Source organism: Arabidopsis lyrata, assembly GCF_000004255.2.
Source record: "Arabidopsis lyrata subsp. lyrata unplaced genomic scaffold ARALYscaffold_5, whole genome shotgun sequence".
Classification (NCBI taxonomy): Eukaryota; Viridiplantae; Streptophyta; class Magnoliopsida; order Brassicales; family Brassicaceae; genus Arabidopsis; species Arabidopsis lyrata.
The window spans coordinates 9,825,275-9,850,407 of record NW_003302551.1 but is presented as its reverse complement, the minus strand read 5'-3'; the positions used below and the strand labels follow the sequence as shown (position 1 = coordinate 9,850,407).

The window sequence follows — 25,133 nt, the reverse complement described above, 5'->3', positions numbered from 1 at the left end:
TTCTCTTTTGTCTGAAAATAAACAGGCTTGTGAAAAACTAACCCAATTACAACCGGTGCAACCGAGTAGTATCGTTTCTTTTTCACAGAACCTAGAAGAAAATTCAACAAGAGGAGAACAAAGGAGCTTGCCATTGGCTAATGATATGGAGCAACTGCCTAACTCTGTGCCGGAACCAGTCCTTGTGCCTTTTCCTTCTTACTACTCAAGAAAGCACTGTAAGGAAATTGTTTTTGCTAGGACAGAGCCTAATTTGTTTGTGTTGGTTTTTGCTGAAGAAGAAAAGCGTTTTGGTTTAGAAAAAGTAAAAGAATTTAGAGTTTCAGATTCCGTTCTTAGAAGCATGTTTAATAGTTTTGAAAGACTCACACCTGAAATGTTTTTAAATTCAAAAAGTCTTTCAACTGATCAATGGCATGAAATACATTCTTCTCTGAATGTTTCTAAGTTTAGTGACATATCTAAGTTGCTTGGAGCTAGATCTGAATCTAGGATGTCTAAAACGTTTTCTACTGTGAAAACGCCACTTAAAACTGCTTTGATTGTTTCAGAATCATTCTATGAAGGTAGAAATCATCTCGAATTTGAATCAAGCGTTTTAGGCTGTGAAAACTTGTTTAAGCATCATCATAAGGAGCTATATGATTCCTCACGCACATTTGATATGTTTTCTTTAGTGTTTGTGAAAGGTCATGAAAAACAGGTTAAGGATGCTATTCCAAACACTAGGAGGAGTAATCCTTTTGAATATGGATCAAAAGAGCACATGGATCAGGCTTGGTCCCAAATGAAAGCAATCAAAGAGAGTGAAGCAAGGACTCATCTCTTTGGAGTTTGGAACTGGAAGTACCTCAGGAAAACAACTGTCATTGCAAAAGGATGCTCTACTCTTAAATATTACTTCCCTAATGTTTACTTTTGTTCTATCCTGTTCTTTGTGTCTACACTATTTCCTTTTGATGTAGGAGACTTGTATTTGAGGTCAAATCCCTTTCAAGCGGAGTGGGATGATATGATCACGCACGAGCAAGGAGCCAGGAAGAGGTATAGGTCCTTCACAGAAGTGATATCAAGGAAAGACATAGTCAAGGTTCCATTCCATAACCAAGACGGCTTGAGAAGAGCTGCAGATGCAATTCACACATTGGCAATCAAGGAGAAACCACCAGATGCAACATTCAAGCCGAATCTGAGCTCAAATAGATTTAGAGGCAAAGAAGATCAGAAGGAGAATGTGGCTATGCAGCACTATATGCTTCCAAGATCTGAGCTATCATTGTCTACTAAATTAAGAAGAGCCACCGGATTAAGAAGATCTCTCATCTAATATCTTTGTGAGGACTGGAATCAGAGTTTTCATGATGCAGGATAAGAAACCCATTGCTTATTTCAGGATGATCTTTGAAGTTGGAGAACAACATTGGGTTTGGTTGAAGAAGAAACGATTTCCAGCTGAAAAGACGTCCAAGCGGATTGATAGTACATTCGATAAAACAAGACGAGTTAACCACAATGCTTATCAGCTTGGGCTGCAAGGTAAGTATAATGTGAGTTCTATTTTTGAAGTTTCTGACTTGGTTCTTTCTAATGCAGACAAATCGGATTTGAGGTCAAATCCTTTTCAAGTGGGAGAGGATGATGTGATCCTAAAAAGCACAAAGGAATTAGAATGTGATAAAGAGCTTGATGCTGCGGCTAAGGAGAAGGAGCTCGAGCTTGTACCTAAGGAGCACGAAGCAAGGAAGCAGCTTGAACCAGAGGACCAACATGAACCTGAGGATGAGCTTGTAGCTGCGGATGTTTTATTGAAGAAGCTGATCAAACCACCTTGGCTTGGAGAAAGAGATAAGCCAATTGGATTCAACAATGGGAGAGTGATCCAATTGTACTCTTTTTCCCTTGTTGAGTTTTGTCCCAATGGGTTTTCTCAACAAGGTTTTTAATGAGGCAATTATGTCACTCCATCATGGCCCATCTGTTGAATTCGAGGCCCAACTCCTCTTATGTCTCAAGCCCACGTCCAAACCAAAAGGAGGAGCCTCATTTTCGAATTCAAACCTTCATTTATTCTCTTTTCATTTTCGAGATGACATTGTAACTTGTGTTTCTCTTCTGATCTTTTCCCCTTCTTTCTCTACTTAAACTCTCTGTATCTCTGTGAGACATTTCATCTATCTTTTTAATCAAAAACCTTTTAAGTTAGATCTTCTCTCTCAGGTGTGTAATATCCTGGAGAAATCCTGTTCTTTCTTTGGTGCGTCATATCCAAAGAAGGTTCAGTCGGTATAGCAGAGGCTTTCCGCATCCTCTGTGCGACCACTCGATCCACCAGTTCATCACTCGACCTACTCAAGTATACCACTCGAGTAGACCACTCGAACAGACCCGATACGACCATCTGAGATCACATACTCGAGCATCTATCACTTCACTTGATTTCATCATCTGACCGTTCATCTTCCTACTCGATCTATCAAACCAACCGATCTACTCGAGTAGAGTACTCGATCTACACCCGAGACAACCTTCCAAGACACTTGCTGGAGCACCACCTGACTATTCCAGCCACTCAACCAGTTTCAGAGTTATCGATTCAAGGGAATTCGTATTAACTTCCATCCTAGTAAGAACAACAGTTGACTCCAAATCACTTCTGCTTTTCAGATATGCTTTCCAAATTACAGTCCACACTATATGGAGGGAAGGGAATAGTCGTCGACATGGATAGGACCCATCACCAGCGTCGAGACTTGGAAAAATCGTCGATAGAACCATTTGCAACCGGATCACTCTACTTAAAAAATAAGGAAACAAAAAGTATGAAGATCTTTTCATGCTTTGGCTCGCCACTAGAACTTGATTTGTAATTTTTTTGTGGATCTATTTTCGGAAACGATGCACTTGATGTAACAGTGATTTTTTTAAATGAATAAGTTTTAGATACATTCAAAAATAAATGTAAAAGCATCCAAATATAAAAGATTGGATCTGGTTTAATTAATTTCTTGAGTTGATCTGTTTAATTTTACGGTAAAGAATCTTAAATACTTTTTTTGATATATTTAAACTTAATAAAAAATTAATATACTATGAATATTTAAACATATAAAAATTTGAAGAAACATGGGACATATTATATGGCAGTACAAGTTTGAATCGACGTTATAAAAATAATAAATATTACTAACTTGGCTCTACAACACGGGTTAAATCACGATTTTATTATTTTTGTTAACAATATCAATATTAGAATATTAGACATATCAAATCAGCTTGATATAATTAAGATTATGTGAAATAAAAATTATTCCGCGGTATACTATGGGTTAAATTCTAGTGATATAAATGTTTAGTGGCTGTCGAACTTTTAGAAGAGAAGTAGTTAAGTAGAGTAATACTTTAATGATACAAATTGGAACTCTAAAGAGTTGTTCAATTAATACTTCAATGATACTAATTTCATAACAAAAATAAAATTCAATTTTTACCTTTACAATTTGAATTAACTATTAATTTTTAAATGAATTTACAATTTGAATTATCTATTAACTACAATTATTTTATGTATAAATTTCAAAAAAATAAATAAATAAATAAAAATATGGAGTAAAAAAATTTAAATATAAATTACTTTTTTTTTGTAGTATAAATATAAATAATTGTAGTAAAACAAAATATAAAGAAAAATTAAATTTTATTCAAATCAAATGAAAAATGATCGCGAAGTCATTTAAAAATTAATAGTTGATTCAAATGTTAAGGGTAAAATTAGAAGTTTATTGTTGTTATGAAATCGTGCGTATGAAAATAATAATATTTTATTTTTGTGCACACTTTAATTACTATGTGTAGTTTTCTTCCAACCAAAAACAATTGAGCATTAAACGCCCAAATAAAAATTAAACGGGCATTTTTTGGTTTTTACCCTATACGCTAATACATCATGTAGTTCCTTATTTCTGAAAACATGAGTGTCTTGTGGACATTTCAAACACTCAACGTTTAACTTTAGTACAATACAACTGCTGTCATCAGTAGTGGCCTCAGTAACAACTAACAAGCGCATACAAAGTTGAATATAAAGCAGCAATTGTAACTCTACGCTTTACATGTGTGCACCATTTAACCACCAACAACAAGCTCATGCTTTAATTTCATACCTATCGACCTAGTTTGGCTACCTTCAAGTTTTAGATTCTCCCTATCTTCACTTACGTTTGTTACTTTGTGTCTACTTTTTGCAACTCTATATATGCTCCACTTGCATATGGATTTAATTTTAATTTACTTTATGGTTTTTTCTTTCTTACTTAAGTGACTGTTCAAGTTGTAAACTCCAAATAGTATCTCCTGTAAAATAAAAAGAACACATACAAGGAATTTTATTTTGTAAACCGAAACATTAAAAACTTTTGATAATGTACGCAAAAAGATCTAGTCATACCATCATTGAGAACTAGTTTTAGTGTTTGTTCCCTGTCTTAGTTAAAGAAATATTTTTAAATGAACAAAATTAGGTGAAAAATATATTCAAAATTTTACCGTTTGGATTGAAAGTACAAAATATTAGTATTCATCTTTTTCATGTTAGTAAGATGAGCAAACAAGAGAAAAAAAAAAATTCATCCACTAAAAAGGAACTATTCATCTTTTCTTTTTATATCGATATCTTTTCATCTGGTTCTTTTGATGGGTTGACCATTTGCAAAAAAAAATTGACCATTTCTATAATTTTTGGTTAGAAGACTCAAAAAAAAAAAAAAAATAATTCTTATACTACTCATAATAAAATAAATTATTTTCACTACATGATACAAAATATGATTTATTGATAACTGAAAGAAAGTTATGCAAATATATACTTAAGAAAATTATCGAACACAGAATTTTTTAAGTTTGCAAAATATTTTGTATTATACAAAATGAAAAAGCTACTATTAAATGATTTAAATTTTTATTTGGTGGACTCGGTTTGAAACCAAATCAAAAGAAATGTATATAACGAAAAGAATCAGTTATTGAATTTGGTTTTTTTTTTTTTTTTTTTGGTAAAAAGTGAAATTTTATACCGATTTTAGATTTGTGACAGAGATTACAGAGAAAACAAGGAAGACAGAAAGACCGAAAACTACAATGAAAAATAAAATAAAACATAAAACACAACAAGGAAAACACAAGCGAAAACCATCAGCGGAGGCCCAAGGAAGAAACACCGATTCCAAACCGAGAAGCTTGGACATTTGCGCGATTGCCTCAGTTCAAAAGAAATCGAGTTCTCATAGTTGTTGCCACGAGCAGACCCTATCCGAAGCAGTCCTCAAACCTCAGAACAAAGGGCCACTTACAGCTTCTCCGAGAACTAACGCAAAAACGGAACCGCTAGAGAGGATATAATCAAACCCGGCGGCACGGGAGCACCAACGGGCAGCCAGAGAAGCCGCCTCTGGCCACTTTTCCCGAGCATGAAACATCAAGAAACAACTCCCACGGACTTGAGAACACCATCTAGACCGAACCGCCGCCTCTATTCAACCTAAAAACCATTACCAAGCTTCTCGCGATCTTCACCAAGCTGCAACACAACAAAGAACACAACAACAACCGCCAAAAACCCAATCAGCGGAGGCCCAAGGAAGAAACACCGATTCCAAACCGCGAAGCTTGGACATTTGCGCGATTGCCTCAGTTCAAAAGAACTCGAGTTCTCATCGTTGTTACCACGAGCAGACCCTATCCGAAGCAGTCCTTAAACCTCAGAACAAAGGCCCACTTACAGCTTCTCCGAGAACTAACGCAAAAACGGAACCGCTAGGGAGGATATAATCAAACCCGGCGGCACGAGAGCACCAAAGGGCAGCCAGAGAAGCCGCCTCTGGCCACTTTTCCCGAGCATGACGCTTCAAGAAACAACTCCCACGGACTTGAGAACACCATCTAGACTGAACCGCCGCCTCTATTCAACCTCAAAACCCTTACCAAGCTTCTCGCATCTTCAGCAAGCTGCATCACAACAAAGAACACAACAAAAACAGCCAAAAACCCAATCCAGCCAATGCACAAAGCATCGAAGGACCACAAACCAAGGAGAGAACTTCTCAGAATGAACATAAAATCCATTGCCACACCGGAGAAGAACCAAGCCGCCACACTCCGAATCGAACTGCAGCACCGACGACCCACACTTGGAGCCATGACCCAAACTTGAGACACGGAGGCGAGGAGGACCACGTCGGCAACCACCACAGAGAATCAGCCTCAGCCTGTGCCGCCAAACACCCTTCGAGCTCCACCACGACCCGAGCAGCCAGAAAACGCGACCACCATGAACCGGCAAAAACAGATCAAGAAAATCTGCAGCGGAGCACCACTGAGAATCCCGATCTGAGAACACAAACCCGCCGTTAAGGAGAAGAGCAAACCTAACCAGCCACCTCAACAAAGCCAAAACCCTTGCCGGAGAAGAGGACTGTTGCGTGAAAGAGATCCGACCAAAAGGAGCTGTCGGAAACAAGCCGGTTACAAAGCCGTCCCCAAGCAAAGAACCTAGACGAATCCGACCAGCAAGCCGAGAGCCTCCAAGCGACACGCAACAGCTTCTATCCGACAACCACCACCAGGAGACGCCGGAAAAGGCGGAGAATCGCATCCAAAATCAGCCAAACCCGACGGAAAGCAGAGACGAAGGAGGGAGAAAAGGAATCTGTGAGCTTTCAATTACGAAATAGATATTGTGACCATTTGCTCTCCAAAACCCAGAAACCGACTTAGAGAAAATCCTCAATTAAAGTAAGAAAGAAGTCTCTCTTCTCTGCCTTAAGAAGCAATGGCCCGATTTTGTTTCTTGAAATTCAAACTAAGGCTTATTTTTCTGATTTTTGTGCTTCTCTCTGGATTGATCGATCTAGAAGATGATGACGGAACCGATCGTCGATGAAGCAGGCGAAGCCAAATCCTAAAGGAATCGAAGCATAACATATTCGTAATTTTACTGTTTGATCGATCACTTGAACAATCGTTTTGATTTCCAATTCAAGCTTTGACATGAACTGATTATCTATCTCATATCGGATTTTGTTTTTTCTTTTGGTAAAGACATCACAAGTCCAAAAAATCTTCACCAAGTTATCATCTCCTGCCACACGATGGGAGTGTCTCTTAAACCTTTAAAGTTTTCATATACTCTCAATACAGTGCTATATGTTTATTTAGGGTGCTTCTGTGAATGCAGCAAAATCTCTATAGAGATTTTTCTTTTACTTGGACTAATGGCCTTCTGTGTGACTAGTTGATAGGGCTGAATATAAGATGCATTGACTGGTTGTACTAAAAATTTTGATGTTTGGCTTTTCCAATTACTAACCGAAATTTCAATTTTGACTTTTTTTAGGAGTTGCAAACATTATGGGAGAAAGAGGAGTCCAAGAAAATTTCCTCCGTTTTTCATTTTGATGGTCCTCAGGTTCTCTGTTGACTTGATGTTGTTGGAGGATACTCTTGTTACATGAACTCTCTCTTGTATGCTCATGTGATCCGGTATGTAATATAAGTAGTGGATCATCTTACTATTGAGGTAGTATCATGTATGTACCTGACTAACTTGTTTTTGTAGCAGCTGAGGAGGATAAGTCATCTAACTTTCTGAGCCTAATCTTGAGTATTGGTAATCGTCTCTTCCCTTCTTCTCTTCCGCCATTTTGTCCTTTCGCTGCTTAGCTCACAGTATCTCACTCTAAATGTATAGTTCACAGTATGTCACTCTAAACATTCTGTCTTGATGAAACAATAATGTCTACCTGAGATTTTGAATTCACTATCCATTATTTCATGAACATAGAATACCCGTATTGAAACTAAGGCATAGTGATCCGTTGCTCGTTTCCATTCATCATATGATATGACGCCTCATTGGTATGCTCATCTATCTCCCATGGATGTTAAACACATGATCTTGGCAACTTTGTGTTATTTTTTCCCTTGATATTGATTAAAACCACGTTTGCAGGTTCATGCCCATATATAGACGCTGGAGATCACTCCGAATAGAATGTAGTTTTTTTTACGAAGAGAAGCTGCATCGCATGGAAGGAACATTTACTCTTTGAAGATATCCTCTGTCAAATATTCGACATGATTAAACCAGTGGCAAGAGTTCAATCATAACATGGTATTTTTCATAGCCCTAGTTGTTCTGTATTTTTTTTTCTTTATTCGAAACATCAATTTGTTGAATGACTCTTTCAGACGGAGAACTGCATATCATTCCAGGATCTGAAAGCATCTAAACTTTCTGGATATGTTCTCAATATACTCTTCAACCTGAACAAATTCATGGCGTCTCAAACTCATGACCCTTTTTGCATACACCAGGTAAGTCTAGCTTTTCTATAGAGTTTCCCTCCCTTTGGTTATTCAATACTTGGTTTAATAGCTGTTGAAACTTATTACTACTGTATATTTATTTGGTTGCAACATGAGCTGAAATTCATTTGACCAGGAAGAAGTACTTACATGGGTGGTCACTTGGTTAACGCATTCAAATAAGTTCCTTTTGAACCCTTTTTCTGAATTAGTTTGTGTTCCTTTCACCTTTATCACATCTCTGCAATTGTTCATTATTGTTTCTTTTTAACAGGTTTTCTAAATACCTGATTGATCAATATATACTTCTTTATAATGTGTGCCTTGGAGTTGCCCGAATTAATATCCTTTTGTAATGTTTCATTTTCTGAGTATACCTGATTGATCAATACTTCTTAATTGGCTTTTATTTTCTCATTTTCTCACAACCATTTTTAGTCGGGTGTGTAAGTGGTTTCGCCACTTCTTTCTTAAGGATTATGTCAATGATTTTGTTAGCAGGCTCTGTTTTTTTTTTCTCCAAGTTTAGGAGGATCAAGAAACAGCAGTTCGTCTAGCGAACACAATGAAAAATTCGTTGAAGGGAAGACCAGTGCCGATACCTTTTTTGTTATTGTAAGTAATAGCCACTAGCACTGAAAGATTGTTGAATAACTTGATCTTCTTGCAGGCTCCTATATTTGAGGGTAAAGAACCTCCACAATTTGTTGCACTTTCCAACCTATGGTTGTCCTTAAGGTATTTCTTTTGATTGTTGCTGCAAGAAAATCTATTCGTAATTGATATAGTTACATTAACTTTTAGGGTGGTTTGAGTTCTGGTTACAAAAGTACTGTAGAATGACAAAGAAGGGTTCATCAGACGGAATCAGTTGCACTTATTCAATATCTGGAACTGGAGTTCACAATAATAAGGCACTACAAGTTGAAGCGGTACTGTTCTACCTCACTTTTCTCTCTTGCTAAATACATTTTCTAATTTAGACTGTTCAAAACTTGGCTACCTATTTGTGATCGTGTAATGTTTGAATTTGAAAAGGATGCCTGAATGTTGTTTTATTTGGATTAAGAACCTGCTATCATCTTTTTTCTTGCTAAGTCAGCTCATGATTACTGTCAAGCACGCAAAAGAGGGAACATAGAGCTCATCCTTTTGGTTTGCACTTGGGGGAAAACAGAACTTCACCAACAAGAAGGTTTCCTCCAAGACTGTCAGGGATTCTCACTTGTTCTCCTTTTCCTCCAACAGCGGTAATTGAAATTAGGCAATCAATTATGAGAGTCAAAGCATCTCTCTTAGGGTCATATTTTCTTTTGATAAACTTGCATATTATAACTTTGTGTTCTTCTTTTCAATGTGTATACATGGATCCTAGAGAAAATCTCAGGTGAGAATTTAGGAAAAATATATATCCAACGTTTTCTTATCAGTTATCAAGATGTGTGCATGCTTTAACATTATCCTTCATGATGTGACTTGGAGGGTAGCAAGCTGGCCCTATAAATATCTTGTTTATGTTGATTACGCATTTTTGTTATTATACACTGTCATGGATGGAGGAGATTGAAGTTTTTGGTTTCTAATTGGAAGCCACTTGCCTCTTCAATTAATAGTTTTTTATTCATGGTTTCTGGTATCATAATTTATTTCTTATGTTACTGAGAGTATTTTCTGTTTGTTTTAGATCGTAGAGGAGTCAAGAGGGTTTCCCATTCATTTCACTTTTTCTTAAGCAACACGTGAAGCTCTTTTGTTGGCATTTACATGATTGCTCATTTTATCTTTGCGTAACTTCAATTTTCTTTTAAGAGAGAAGCATTGTGAGGAGAAGGAGTCAAAGATATTGCGTTTGACCAATCATAATTCCTTATGTGCGTTATTTATTTTCTAATATTTGGTTCTTGATAGTTGATTTCATTAGGTAAGTTGGTTAATTTTTCATTTGTTTCTCAGTCTATGTTTACCACTGTCTTTCTTGGGGTTATAGTGCATAGACATGCTCGAAGTTGTTACATTTTTTGGTGCCATAGAACCAGAGTAGAGGTTTGTTTTGATAGAGTTATGTGCTTTTACGGGGAAGAAGATGTGGAAGATTACTGAGAGCAAGTCTGGATTAGAAGAAGCTGATGTCTTGGTATTAACAATTAACTTGCTTAATATTTATACCGTTCTGTTCTAGTTTTTAAACTCAATAAATGCTTCTGTGTTTTGTTTTGTAGATTTGGAAAGTGGATCTCGAGGCTAGAAGTTTGCAGCTGAGTGCTAAAGCTTTGTATCTTTCTAAACTAAAAGAGTGTACATCTAATTGAACCAATTGAAGAAGGAATTGAAACGATTTTTGTCCTCAGATACTAAGCAGTCTCGTCTGTGGCGAATTGATGAAATATGGAATTGCGGATCTGCATGTAGTAATCTCCTAACTCCTAAATAGAAACTCTTGTCTTCTCACTATCTTAGTTGTCTTAATTGACTCGCATCAGTTAAGCTTATGTGTCCTGAGGGCAGTACCCTTCTTTATCTGTCATCTTCGCACAAACTTTTAGATGTCAGAGGCGTTTTTGCGATTGACATTATTGTCCTCATTCCAGGTATCTGCTGATCAAAGAGGAAGATTGGCAATGTCAGTGAAGAGGCTTGACCAATCAAGAAATAGAGTCAGGGAGAGTAGAAGACCTGAGTCAGCAACGCCAAACACTTCATGTGCACACAAAGGTACCGCAATTACTCGAGTTGCTTTTGGTATCTATCAGTGCCAGTGATTTAGTTTAATTATGGGAGAAGAGTCGAAGAAAATTTCCACAAATCACATTGGTCGGGTTATTTTTCTACTGTTTGATTCCTTATTGCATTGGTTACCTTTATTGACACGTTGACTTACTTCTTATGCAGATACAGGGGATATCACGTTTTGGGCTCTTTCTTTTAATGGTCCTCACCTATATTACTTACTTGATTTAGGTTGTAGAGCTTCTCAAAACGAGAAACGCTTCTACTCATTTTAAATCGCATATGTGGATTTCTTCGGTCGATGCAGTGGTTTGTATTGTTTGGTGGCTGCTTGAGCGTTGATTGGAATCTTGCGGCTATTTATGGTTTCAGGGTTTTTGTTCGTTTCCTAATTTTGTATACCTACTTTACTTTATTTTTGGATGTCATTGGATGATCTCGTTATTGACTGTTTTTTTCAAAATATTATGACAGCATTTGACAACCCCATGTCATCAATCTCATATTGAGTCAGGTATATTTCAGGTGTATCCAATCTCATTTTGAAAGCATTTGTTCTCTTTCTATTAATGGTCCTTAGGTTTCGTCAGACCACCTTGGTCCCTTGAACAAATTCATATACATTCCTTAACCCTTTCAACGTGGATATGTCTATCGAAGCGGTTTTTTTGGGTCAAACGTCTCAAACTTTGCTTTGTACCTTTTCTGGTTATTTATTGTCTGGCATTCGTGTTCATTGTTGTTTGTTCTACCGATTATATATATGTATATGATCAACACTTCTTCAGTTGTGCCTTGGAGGATGGCAAGGTGGCCCAATAAATATCCTTTTTACACCGTAAGTTTATGAGTATATGAAATGTTTTTCTTTCTTTGTCTCGTTTTCCCTATTACTTTTGTGGGCTTTTCTATTCTCACTTTAAAGATTGTACCTTTCCATGGATATAAGGTGATACTAAAGGTTCTCTTTTGTACTGTTTTTTTTTTTGTTTAGGGGAAGTCCTTATGATGCATTTTTTGCTGCTTCTGCGATAATATTGATCAGTCTAATGCTAAGTAACTCCTAAAACTGTTTGCTTAGATGTTTTTGGGGAAACTCTTGCACTGTCTTGAGAACCTTCATGTTTATGTTGATTACTCATTTTGTGTTATTTTACACTGTCGTAGATGCAGGAGACTGAAGATTCTGGTTTCTAATTGGTAGCCACGGGCCTCTTCAGTTGATAGTTTTTATTGGTGGTTTCTGTATCAAGGTTTTCGTCTTTTGATTGTTATTTATTCTTATATTAAACTTGAGATGTTGACTTTCCTTCCCAATTACTAAGAGTAACTTCTGTTTTTTTTTAGATCGTAGAGCTTGTAGGAGAGTCAAGATGGTTTGCGCTCTATCTGGACAGCAAGGATGCATAGTGCTTGTAATTCCGGTTTTCTGATTACTTCTTATCTATAAACCTTTTTCTTCTATCAGGTATGATTTGACTTTGTGTATATTTGCCATTCATTTCACTTTTTCTTAAGCGGTATATTCACATTCACAGGAAAGTGGTAGAAATTACAACAACTTAGACCACGTATGTTTATTTGAGTAAACATGATAACTATCGCCGGTGGCAACCAAAAATCCATAATGTTGAGTTAGGGAAGAAATTGCTTTTAGGATGCCATATCTATAAATCATATATAAATCATCTAGATCGGTAAGAACAGTCAAATCTAGAAACCAAGAAGCAAATAAAAGAGTTTTCTAAGCAATATTGTTCTATATTTTGAAATGTTGGTTAAGGCTGTTTGATTCAGCAAAAGCTCTTGCTTTCAAAAATGTTCCGGCGCGTGAAGAGGTAAGCATCTGTCAATACTACTCTACCACAACTTTTTTATTGTAAATACACATAACTTTCGATGTCTTGGAGGAAAGCAAGCTGGCCCAGTAAATATCTTTTCATATTGTAAGTTTATAATTATATAAAACGTTTTTATTTCCTTGTTTCGTTTTCCTTGTTGCCTCTATTGGCTTTTCTATTCTTACTTTAGAGATTGTGCCTTTCCAAAGATATAAGGTTATACCAAAGGTTCTCTTTAGTTTAATTTTTTGTTGTGGCAAAGTTCTTATTTTGTAACATTGGCCTCTTTTTGAATTGTGATTTCCATTAGATTTGACTTGGCTATTTAATTTATCTGTCGCTCTTTTCTAAAAGCTCTGTGTTCTTTCTTAATTTTCATTCTCTTGTTTCAGTTAATAGCTAAAGAGATAGGATTGGTGGTTAACGTTGACTGTTTCAGAAAAGCAAGCAAAGTAAAACGATCAAAGAGTGCACAAAGAAATGAGGTCCAATGTTTCGCTCTCCCTGTACTTTTTATTTTTACGGTTAATTGATGCTACACTGACTTAGACGATGGTTTAAGTTTGAAATTACAGTATCTATTTACAAATATGCTGGCATCAATTTTTTCTGGCAGCAAGCTGGTATTGGTACCTTAATATTGGTATTGGTTCAACAACATCCAACAGATGATCCTTTTGAATGTATGTTGTTACAGATTTGTCTTTTTCTTTTTTTTTTTGAATATCTCAAATGTTGCATCGAAATTCTTATTCATTTGTTGAAGAAAGAAAGAAGCTAGTGCGTATAGTGTTAAGGATCTTGCTTCAAATAAATATTCTGCTATGCATATTGGCCATCTCTCTAGTGAAACTGGAAGGTTGTTTTTGTTTGGTTGTGCTTTTGGTCTTAGCACTGCCACGAAGAGACGGGCATGTAGGTTTTTTTGCATGTTAATGGTAAATGATAGTCAAGGTGTATATATATGAATTAGTTTGGAAGATGTTTAAAAGGTAAACTTTTTTCATTTCATGCCTTTATCAGTATTTGATCAATATTGTGATTTGATAGCATTTAGGGTGTGCTAGTAATCAATATTGTTACATTTGCTAACAATCTCGCTGTAATTCTTTCACTGGGTTTTTAAACGATGGTCTTTGGATCAGTTTCATTGTTTTATATCTTATCTGCTTTGGTTACAATCTCTTGGTTATAGGTTGTCGATGATTCTAGATACATATAGATTTTGATGTTCCAAGATTTGGATTTTCACGTTCCTTCCGTTCTTCAGAGAGTTAATGTTATGTTGGAAGTTCATTGTGATTAGTTGACCAAAGTGATTGTTTAGATCAGTTGTTTCGGCTCTTGATTATGTGGGTTCACTTCTTTGTGTTAGGTTCTCTTTATTATAGAGCGTTCATGTTTTCACGCTTGCTTTAGGTCGCTTAGGAGGATGGTTTTGCATTAGTTGTTTACTGAACTCTGTTTAGTTGTTTATGTTCTTTGACAAAACGTTTTCTTAGAGTCTAAACCATATGAGAAGGGGGGTATGTTTTTAAGTATGGTGCTAGTTAATGTGATTGTGTTAGAGAGGGAACATACTCATTTAAAAGCAATTAAATTATGTAGTTTCGGCACATGCCAACTCTGTTTTCAGCACACTTATACATAATGAAGTTAGAGATTATATCTCATTTTTAAAATGACCAGTAGACTAATTAAAACCGAGGAAGCTCTGCATTTATAAAATGACCAGTATCCCTTGTTCTTGATATGTTGACTTAGGCGCTCTTTGCTTTAATTGAGGCGAGAAAGTTCAAATGGAACCCAAGGGGGTCCAAGACAAGAGGATAAAGCTTTATATCTGCATTCAATTGTACACCATCATCAAAATCACCTCCATGAAGACCAGAATAAACAAGTCAGGCGTCACAAAGAGCAGCAGCAGTGGCTGCCCTCTCGCAATTCAAAGTCACCTCCATGAAGACCAGAAGTAACAAGTTAGGCATCACAATGAGGGTAAGTTCTTTACCACTATTGATCTATTGCTGATGAGTGAAAAATGTATACTTCCGTAAGTACAAACTACACAAGACACATGATATTTGGAAAAACAAAAGTAAAAATGTTGAATTGCAATTCTACATTTTTTACACTGATGCGTGTGAGATTTTTTTGTGTGTCAAACTTTGCTATGTAACTTTTCCGTTTATTTCCAGCGATCACCTTGTTTAAGTTTTTGTATTATATGGGGCAACTCTTGCACTGTCTTGAAGAACTTTCTTGATTCATGGGTGTTTTCTTTCTACTGTTTTATTCCTTTTTGCATTGGTTACCTTTATTGACTTGTTGAAATTACTTCTTATGCAGATACAGGGGATATCACGTTTTGGTCTCTCTTTTTTAATGGTCCTCAGGTTTTGCCTCTTTTATTTTTTATACCAATATTACTTACTTGGTTTAGGTTGTAGAGTTTTTTCAAAGTGAGAAACGCTTGTATACTAGGCTTTGACTCATAAATTGCCAAATGTGGCTTTCTTCTGTCGATGCAGTGGTTTGTTGTGTTTGGTGGCTGCTTGAGCAGTGATTGGACATTGCACGTTATCTTGTGGCTGTTTATGGTTTCAGGGGTTTTACTTGTTTCCTAATTTTGTATTCATACTTTACTTTGATTTTTGGATTTCATTGGATGATCTGGTTATTAACTATACTATTCTTAAAACATTATGACAGGATTTGGCAACCCGTGGTATCAATCTCATCTTGAGTGAGGTATATTTCAGGTGTGTACAATTAACCCTTCTGCTGCGGGATCAGTCTAGTAGTGGGATGTGTTTCATTCTCTCTTGATTGAAAGATTTTGCATACTTTATTCTCGCTGAGGAGGATAAGTCATCTGAGCCTAGTCTTAAATATTGGTACACGTCTCTTCCCTCCTTGTGGCATATGTGGCCTTCTTGATGAAACAAAATGTCTACTTGAGATTTTGAATTCACTATCCATTAGTTCATGAACATAGAATACTCGTATTGAAACTAAGACATACGTCTAGGTACAAGTGAGCTGTTGCTCGTTACCATTCATTATATAATATGATGCCTCATTGGTATGCTCATCTATCTCCTATGAATGTTAACATATGATCTTGGCAGCTTTGTGTTTTTTTTTCCCTTGATATTGAAGAAAACCACATTTGCAGGTTCAAGTGCATATATATACCTGGCTGGAGAATGGAGATTGGGTGGTGATCACTCCCAATGAACATGTACTCTTTGAAGATATCCTATGTCTAATATTCTACATGATTAAACCAGAGGCGAGAGTTCTTTCAAATCATAACATGGTCTTTTCATATCCTTGGCTGTTCTGTTTTTTTTTTTTTCTTATTCGAAACATCAATTTGTTGAATGACTCTTTCAGAAGGAGAACTGAAAGCATCTAAACGTTTAATGTACTCTTCAACCTGAGGAAATTCGCCAGGTAAGTGTAGCTTTTCTATAGAGTTTTCCTCCAATTGGTATTCAATCCTTGGTTTAATAGCTGTTGAAAATTATTACTACTGAATATTTATTTGGTTGCAACATGAGCTGAAATTCATTGAGATGTTGGGTTTTTACTGAATTAGTTTGTGTTCCTTTCATCTTTATCACGTCTCTGATGTTCATTATTGTTTCTTTTAACAGGTTTTCTATGCCTGATTGATCAATACTTCTGTATGCTGTGTCAATATCCTTTTGAAATGCTTCCTTCGAGCATACCTGATTGATCATTACTTCTTTATTGGCTTTTCTTTTGTCATTAAAAAAAAAACAAAATAAGTGAGTTATTATCTTCAAGCTCTGTTAGAGGTTAGACCTGTATGATAATTTTGGTTCCTAATTGGTTGACTCTTGCGACAATTTCCTTATCTCTTTCTTTTGATGGTCTTCCGGTTTCTGTTTTTAGACGTTAGATTAATTTTTACTTGATTTAGATTTTAGATGGTTTCTCAGACTGAAAAACACTGTCAAGAATGTACTTATTTTTCTTTTTCTTCTGGTTACACCTTTTTCTTACATAGTAGTTCATTATTTCAATCAAATATAATTTGTCCTCGTGTATGGTTGTGTGCTTTTCAGATTTTCTTCGTCACTCACATCACTTTGATTCTCTTGTTTCAGTTGATGGCTGAAAAGATAGGATTGATGGTTAAAGTTGACTGTTTCAGAAAAGCTGAAAGAGAAACAAAGTAAAGATCATAGAGTGCCCAGCCAAATTTGTTCCAACGTTTCTCTCTAACATAAATTACAGTTCTCTATTTACAAATGCTGACACCATTTTTGTTTGGCAGCAAGTTGGTATTGCTACATCAAAACAGGCGTTTCAGCAACAGGTGATTTCTTTGAATACATATAGTTATAGCCTTACTAGTTTTTCCTGTTTATCTCAGATGTTGAATCACCTTGCCGGATATTGCTCTGCATATACGTCATCTCTCTAATGAAATGGGAGATCTATCAATGTGGGACAAAGTGACCTGCAAGGTAAACATTTTTCCTTATATGGTTCTTTCTCTCATTTGGATTTTAATTGTATAACTTTTTGTCTAATGTGTGCAGGTTAACTATGAGAGACGTAAACTAATCGCTAATAATCATACATGCGCATATGTTGAATATTTCCCTGAAGGTATATATATATATATATATATATTTATTTATTTTTTTTCTGTTTGCTTTAATTGATATCACCAAACCTTAAAATTGTCTTTCTATCAAGAATCTAAAATGGGCTTAGGTATCCTATTTAGCAGAGCAGATCAATATTTTTATCCTATCAAGATTTGATTTTTTCCCTTGGCAAGATGGTTGATCCTGAATATTGAGAAAGATAGATTCTATAGTGGATAAAAAGATCAAGGACGAACTGAATAGATTTTCCAAGAATGAAAGGTCTAAGAGAAGTGCTTGTTCAATTCAAACGTATCAAGGGGCTAAGAGAATCATAAGGGGAAGTAAACTTTTAAATTCATTCTATTATTTGCCATTTTTTTAGCTTGATTTCTATGAGATGATACAACTATTTTATGTTCAATGCTTATTACTCATGTTTTTGTAATACATAAAGAGTTTTACATCGCAGAGAGGAAAGCATTGGTCCTCTTAGGGTATGTCTTTAGGCGTTCCTAGTTTATTAAGCGTCATCATTTCCTAGGATTAAGTTCTTATGAGATATATGTGCGTTTTCATTTGTACCGTTTTTTTTTTTTTGTTAGATTCAAATAGGTTCCTACTTCTCTACATAATATTCTATATACATGTGATCAATACTTGTGCTAAAGGGCTTTACTCGTTTCCTATGTTTATACCTACTTTAATTGATTTTATCTTTTCCGAATAGGGGAGCTAGTAACTTCTAGTAAATGTTTGCTTACTCAATTCTCCTTTTTACTATAGGCTTATATGTTTTTCAGATTGTAGCAAGATATGTTTCAAACCTTGACAAGACTCAACATTTCTACCAAATCTTTTTATGTCAGTTCTTTTGGGATTGCTAAGTCAGGTCAAGAGCCCTAGTCTTCAAGTTCTTAGCCGGTTCAAATACCTCTAGGAATGGTTTCAATTCTAACAGATCATCAGTGATAGTTAGCGTCATAAGATGTTAAATTATATTCTTAACTTGGTTTGATTTGGATAATTTCAGTTTTGATGCAGCTCAGTTTATAAGAACCTTACTTGTTTCATGGGTGATTTCTTTTCCAGGGTCTATATTGCATTTGTACTTTTCATGACCTTTTTACTCGCTTGTCTAATATGTACTTTTCATGACCTTTTTACTCGCTTGTGATTTCTTTTCCAAGATCCATATTGCATCTGTGGTTTTCATGTTTATGTAGAAGCTCTTTGCTTTAACTGCATAGCTGAAAAGAGAGGAAGCTGGCCCAATAAATATCCTTTATTCCTATCTACGTATTCTATTTGTTGAAGGTTACAGCTGGAGTGACATTAATGTTGGTTTGATTCCTTTAATATTCTTTTTGGCTTCGTGATTGTTTTGTTTCTGTTTATATGAGAAGTACTTCTTGTTGCCACCATGGAGTCGAGAGTGCAAGCTCTGCCATGTTCTGTTCGTTTCCCAATGGAAAATGGTTTCTTCTTGATCCTTCTTTTTTAAAGCGAATGTAAAAACTCCATGAAGCTATTTTCTTCTTCTGATTACATTGCGTCTTATCACCTTTTTCTTAATAGTAGATGGTTGACTTCATTATTTCAACCAAATCTACCATTGTTTTTTTTTTCTTTCTGGTATGGGAGAATTTTGCCTTATATGGTGGTGTCTCTCATTTGGATTCTACTACTTGTTTCTTTTTTATATAGTCTAAAGCGTGCAGGTTGAATTTTTCTCTAAAGGTATGCATGTTTGCTGCTTGCTGTTTGCTTTAACTTATATTACTAACCCAGCCTTGAAATTAGTTTTCCAAATGGTTTTAGTCTTTCTCATTAACTCAAATGTCTGTGAGAGTGAAAGTTCTTCTCTGCTCTATAATATGTCTGAGATTTGCTATGGAGAGTGAAAGCTCTTCTCTGATCTACGATATGTCTGTGATTTGCTATGTTTATTCTCTTCTCGATTTTGTGTGTTTGGAAATTGTTGAAGTTCCAAGAAAAACATTCTTTGTTGCGTCTGTTGGCTTATTTATTCTCACTTTGGAGATTGTGCCTTTCCAAAGATATTAGGTGATACCAAAGGTTCTCATTAGTTTCTCTTGTTTTTTGTTTTTTTTTGTTTTTTTTCCTGTTGTGGCGAAGTCTTTATTCTGTAACATTAGCCTCTCTTTGAACACATCCTACATGTGGTTTTCATTAGATTTGACTCGGCTATGTACTTTATGGGTCGTTCTTTTCTAAAAGTTATGTGTTCTTTCTTAATTTCATTCTCTTGTTTCAGTTGGTGGCTGAAGAGATAGGATTGGTGGTTAAAGTTGACTGTTTCAGAAAAGCTAAAAGAGAAGCAAAGTAAAGATCAAAGAGTGCACAAAGAAATGAGGTCCATATTTCGCTCTCCCTTTACTTTTTATTTTTACGGTTGATTGATGCTACACTGACATGAGACGATGGTCTAAGTTTGAAATTACAATATCTATTTACAAATATGTTGATATCAATTTTTTCTGGCAGCAAGCTGGTGTTGGTACATTAACATTGCTCAAAACTGCAGTTCCGCAACAGCCAACAGATGATCCTTTTGAATGTATGTTGTTACTGGTTTGTCTTATTTTTTATTGGATAACTCAGATGTTGCATCTAAATTATTATTCTTTTATTGAAGAAAGAAAGAAGCTATTGCGTATAGTGTTAAGGATCTTGCTTCCAGAAAATCTTTTGCTCTGCATATTAGCCATCTCTCTAGTGAATTGGAAAGTTTTTTCTGTTTGGTTGTGCTTTTGGTCTTAGCACTGTAATGAGTCTAGACATGTGAATAGATTTTTTGCATGTTCTTGGTAAATGTAAGTCAGGATGTATATATATGAATTAGTTTTCGAAGAGTTTAAAAGGTCATCTTATTTCATGCCTTTATCAGTATTTGGTCGGTATCAATATTGTGATTTGATAGCATGTAGGGTGTGCTAGTAATTGTTTTGGTATCAGTTACATTTGCTATGACAATCTTGCAGTAATTCTTTCACTGGTTTTTAAGCAATTATCTTTGGATGTGTTTATTTGTTTGATATCTAAGCTGCTTGAATTTTTTAATTTATGTGGTATATCTCTTGCTTATAGGTCGTCGATGATTCTAGATACGTATAGATTTTGATGTTCCAAGATTTGGATTTCACGTTCCTTCTATTCTTTAGAGAGCTAATGTTATGTTGGAAGTTCTTTGTGATTAGTTGGCCAAAGTGATTGTATAGATCAGTTTTTTTCGGCTATTGATTATGTGGGGTTCAGTTCTTTGTGTTAGGTTCTCTTTATTATTGAGCGTTCATGTTTTCACGCTTGCTTTAGGTCGCTTAGGAGGATGGTTTTGTATTAGTTGTTTCCTGAATTATGTTTAGTTGTTTAAGTTCTTTGACAAAACGTTTTCTTAGAGTCTAAACCATATGAGAAGGGGGTCAATTTTTAAGTATGGTGCTAGCTAATGTGATTGTGTTAGAGAGGGTTTGGGAACATACTCATTTAAAAGCAATTAAATTATGTAGTGTCGGCATATGTCAACTCTGTTTTCAGCACACTTATACATAATAAAGTTAGGGATTGAATCTCATTTGTTAAAATGACCAGTAGACTAATTAAAACTGAGGAAGCTCTGCATTTATAGAGGAGGATTGATTTACATTTAAACTGAGGGGAAGCTGCCAGAACGCACGAAATTAAACCTGATTGTCATCGACTTTTCTGTTAACTGCCACTTCTTTTTCTCATTAAATTTAGCTTTGGTATGTTTATCTGTAACACAGGTGCAAGGGAATTCCTTCCAGAAGAAGGCATCGTTATCAAAACCTCTGACTTGCCATCAAATAATATATATGGCTGGAAACTGGTTGTGCTAACTGCTTTTCATCTTAGGCACAAAACGTATTAGAAACTGGATTTTGCGAGTTGCTTATTACTAATACATGTTTAGCAAATTACAGCTATTAATATTCCATGTTCTTGATATGTTGACTTAGATGCTCTTTTACTTCTTGTTGACAGGAATAGAAGAAAGCAAAACAGAGACTTGAAGGTAAAACGTTTATTCAAAAAGTCAAATCTTTAGGTTAAAACTATTTTCTCGAGAGTTTTAACTTTAAACACCCTTTTGCTTTATTGCTTTAGGATCAAGCAAAGATGTGGAAGACCATTAAACTACAGAGGCACAATTATTGCAACTTGACTTTGACACTATAAGATTAGCAACTAATGACTTCTCTCCAAACAACCATCTTGGTGCTTGGTGAAGGTGGATCTGGTGCAGTTTATAAGGTTGATAAGTGTTTCTTATGTTTATGATCTTAGTTAGACGTTTTTTTGGATGATTCAATCTCATAACATGTGTTTCAATAATCACCAGGGTATTCTTGATTCTGGGGAAGAGAGCTGTGAAAAGATTGTCAATGAAATCAGGACAAGGAGACAATGAGTTCGTAAACGAAGTCTCGTGGGTTGAGAAACTTCAACATCATAATCTTGTGAGGCTTTTAGGTTTTTACTTAAGAGGGAGAAGAACGACTTCATCATCTATGAGTTCTTCAGGAATATAAACCATTTTTGGTCAGGTATTTAAGGGTTTCGCTACTTCTTTCTCAAGGTTTATGTCATTGATTTTGTTACCGTTATAAGATGTTATAATATTCTATTTTTTACTTGGTTTGATTTGGATAATTCTAAATTTGATGCAGCTCAGTTTCGAGGAAGCATATTTGTTCTTTGAGTACCTTTCTTGTTTCATGGTGATTCTTTTCCAGGATCTATACTGCATCTGTGGTTTTCATGTTTATGTTGATTACTAATTTTGTGTTACTTTACACTTCCTTGTGGACGCAGGAGACTGAAGTTTCTGGTTACTTCTGCGGTATGTTCACATTCCCATTGAAGTTTTTCATTATCTTCCTTGTTTAAGGTATTGGTTCCCATCGAAATGTAGCACATGTTTATAGATTGGCTGATCTGTGTGGTTGCAGTTCTATTCATAATTGTTATAGTTACATTAACGTTTAAGGTCGCTTGAGTTCTGGTTACAAAAATAGAATGACAGAGAAAAGGTTCATCAGACGAAACCGACACGATGGAATCAGTTGAACTTATTCAAGTATCTGGAACTGGAGTTCACAATAATAAAGCACTACAAGTTGAAGCGGTACTTTTCTACCTTACTTTCTCTCTTGCTAAATACATTTTCTAATTTAGAGTGTTCAAAACTTGTCTACCTATTCGTGATCGTGTAATATTAGAATTTGAAAAGGATGCAAGTTGATCATCTTTTTTCTTGCTAAGTCAGCCCAGGATTACTGTCAAGCACGCACAAGAAGATTTCTACCGATACTGTCAGGGATTCTCACTTGTTCTCATTTTACTTCAACATAGGTAATTGAAATTCGGACATCAATTATGAGAGTCAAAGCATCTCTAATAGGGTCATATTTGTTTTTGATAAAAACTTGCATATTATAACTTTGTCTACTTTTTTTCAAAGTGTCTACGTGGATCCTCAAGAAAATCTCAGGTGAGAATTCAGGAAAAATATATATCCAACGTTATTGTTAGAGTCCCACATCGGAAAGAAATAAAATCCTTGGGCAATATATATAGTATGAGGCAAACCTCCTCCCTTGAGCTAGCTTTTGGGTGTTGAGTTAGGCCCATTACTAATATGGTATCAGGGCCAAGGTTCAACTTTCTTGAAAGTGGGCTACCATCCGTGGATGTCCAGTCCCACAAACTTCACGCTTCAGATGTCCAGTCCTGAGCGTGAGGGGGGTGTGTTAGAGTCCCACATCGGAAAGAAATAAAATCCTTGGGCAATATATATAGTATGAGGCAAACCTCCTCCCTTGAGCTAGCTTTTGGGTGTTGAGTTAGGCCCATTACTAATAGTTACCAAGATGTGTGCATGTTTTAACATTATCCTTCATGTTTTGCCTTGGAGAATAGCAAGGTCGCCCAATAAATATCCTTTTATACCGTATGGTTTATGATTATATCAAATGTTCTTCTTTCTTTGTCTCGTTTTCTTTGTTGCTTTTATGGGCTTTTCTATTCTCACTATCAACTAATTCTCTTCCTTTCAAGCTTATAATGATCTGTTATTCTTCTGGAGTGTACTCATATGGAATTTACGAACACCTTAAGGATTGGCTTATTTGAACTTGGAGAAACAAGAATCACGTTCAAGCTCAGAAAAGATAAGTAGTATCGTCACTATCAAAGAAGAAAACAGAACTTGGTATTAAATGGAAGAATCGTACTGCAGATTAAAGAAGCTTACCTCTAGGTTGTTGTACAGAAGAACCGCTAGCGGAAAACCCTGAAACTAATGGAAGATAAGCAAAAGCAGAAAACTGCAACAGAGCAGTACTTTGTGCAGGAAGTAATACTAAACTACAACCCACTATTTCACTCGATTTTTTATTTATTGTAATAATAGTTGAGAAACCTGACTGCATGGTCGTTTTTCAGGAAGCTAAGGATCCCTTAAGCCTAAGAAGCCCATATCTAATCCTACCTAATCTATTTAAACGAGTGGTGAGCATCTTTACGACAAAGAGAAGGAACTCGAGACGCTTAAGGTGGAGTACAAAAAACTGCAAAAGATGAAGGTATTTAAGCCTAACATGGTATCATTTCTAGATCTAGCTCTGGTTTTCCACTTATTTGCAAATCAGGTTCTGTGTAAATGATTCAAGATTATTTTTAGAATTTGTGTTATGAATCTTGTTGATGGTAGGCTCGCTTTATACAAATTGCTTGATGGAAGTTTCAGCTTAGATTTAAGACTAGCCTTTCGCAAAAATGTTAGATTACTACCGAAGTTGATCCATGATTTGTTCTTTTAATTTACCTTTCAGCTATAATTTGACACGAGACTTGGTAATATTACTGTGGCGGATCACCTCCTTGTTATTCCCAAGGAGAGGTTTGAGAAACTAGAAGGATTCGTAATGGATATTTACAATCAGTTAGGTGTGACCAAGGAAAAAGACTGTGGATGCTTGATGATCCTGATACAAATATGACATTGTGACATTTTTAAGTTCAATAGCCCTCAGATCTACTCACAACTTAACTAGCTTACATGTAGTATGTTGTTAATATTCCTTTGATAAGCTAGTTAGAAATTACTAGATTTTAACCCGCGGTGTACCGCGGGGTGATTTAATTTTAAAGTTAGTATAAAAATATTTTGTAAATTGTATCTCCTTATAACATATTTATTTATATTATAGTTTACAATTGTTATTAAGTAACGGTATACCACGAGTCTAGGAAACAATTATTAATAAACTGAAAATTTAACCCGTATTAAAACGGTATATAAATATTGATTCAAATTCGTCCGCCATATAAATCCTTTCCGAAATATAACCCGTTCCGTAATTTCTTAACCCGTCCCGTGATTTGTTTTTATTTTAAAATTTAATGATTATTTATTATATATAAAAGTTTATAAATCATATCATTCTCTAAGACATTTATATTTTAATAAACTGAAGATTTAATATGTAATAAACGGCATGTTAATGATATTTTGAAGTTTTAAAATATTGTT

General features: G+C 35.5%; 1 long non-coding RNA gene across 41 annotated transcripts; it reads left to right on the top strand.

The window, feature by feature from the left end:
• Window positions 1-6,195: 6,195 nt before the first annotated feature.
• Window positions 6,196-24,774, top strand: LOC9311662. Of its 41 annotated transcripts, none has more exons than XR_002332208.1 (34): window positions 6,196-6,786; window positions 6,906-6,979; window positions 7,093-7,533; window positions 7,610-7,660; window positions 8,003-8,164; window positions 8,242-9,096; window positions 9,163-9,290; window positions 9,461-10,492; window positions 10,578-10,763; window positions 10,947-11,070; window positions 11,248-11,923; window positions 12,080-12,141; window positions 12,253-12,338; window positions 12,433-13,609; window positions 14,691-14,924; window positions 15,276-15,322; window positions 15,458-15,823; window positions 16,105-16,248; window positions 16,326-16,385; window positions 16,589-17,133; window positions 17,236-17,428; window positions 17,504-17,573; window positions 19,833-19,931; window positions 20,063-20,135; window positions 21,343-21,460; window positions 21,581-21,611; window positions 21,704-21,850; window positions 21,939-22,143; window positions 22,267-22,317; window positions 22,412-22,439; window positions 22,615-22,724; window positions 22,866-23,954; window positions 24,044-24,183; window positions 24,433-24,774. It is a non-coding gene; the product is annotated as an uncharacterized LOC9311662 (long non-coding RNA). The 41 variants fall into 41 exon arrangements; XR_002332206.1 differs by having other exon boundaries at window positions 22,587-22,724; XR_002332204.1 differs by having other exon boundaries at window positions 22,412-22,487.
• Window positions 24,775-25,133: the final 359 nt, after the last annotated feature.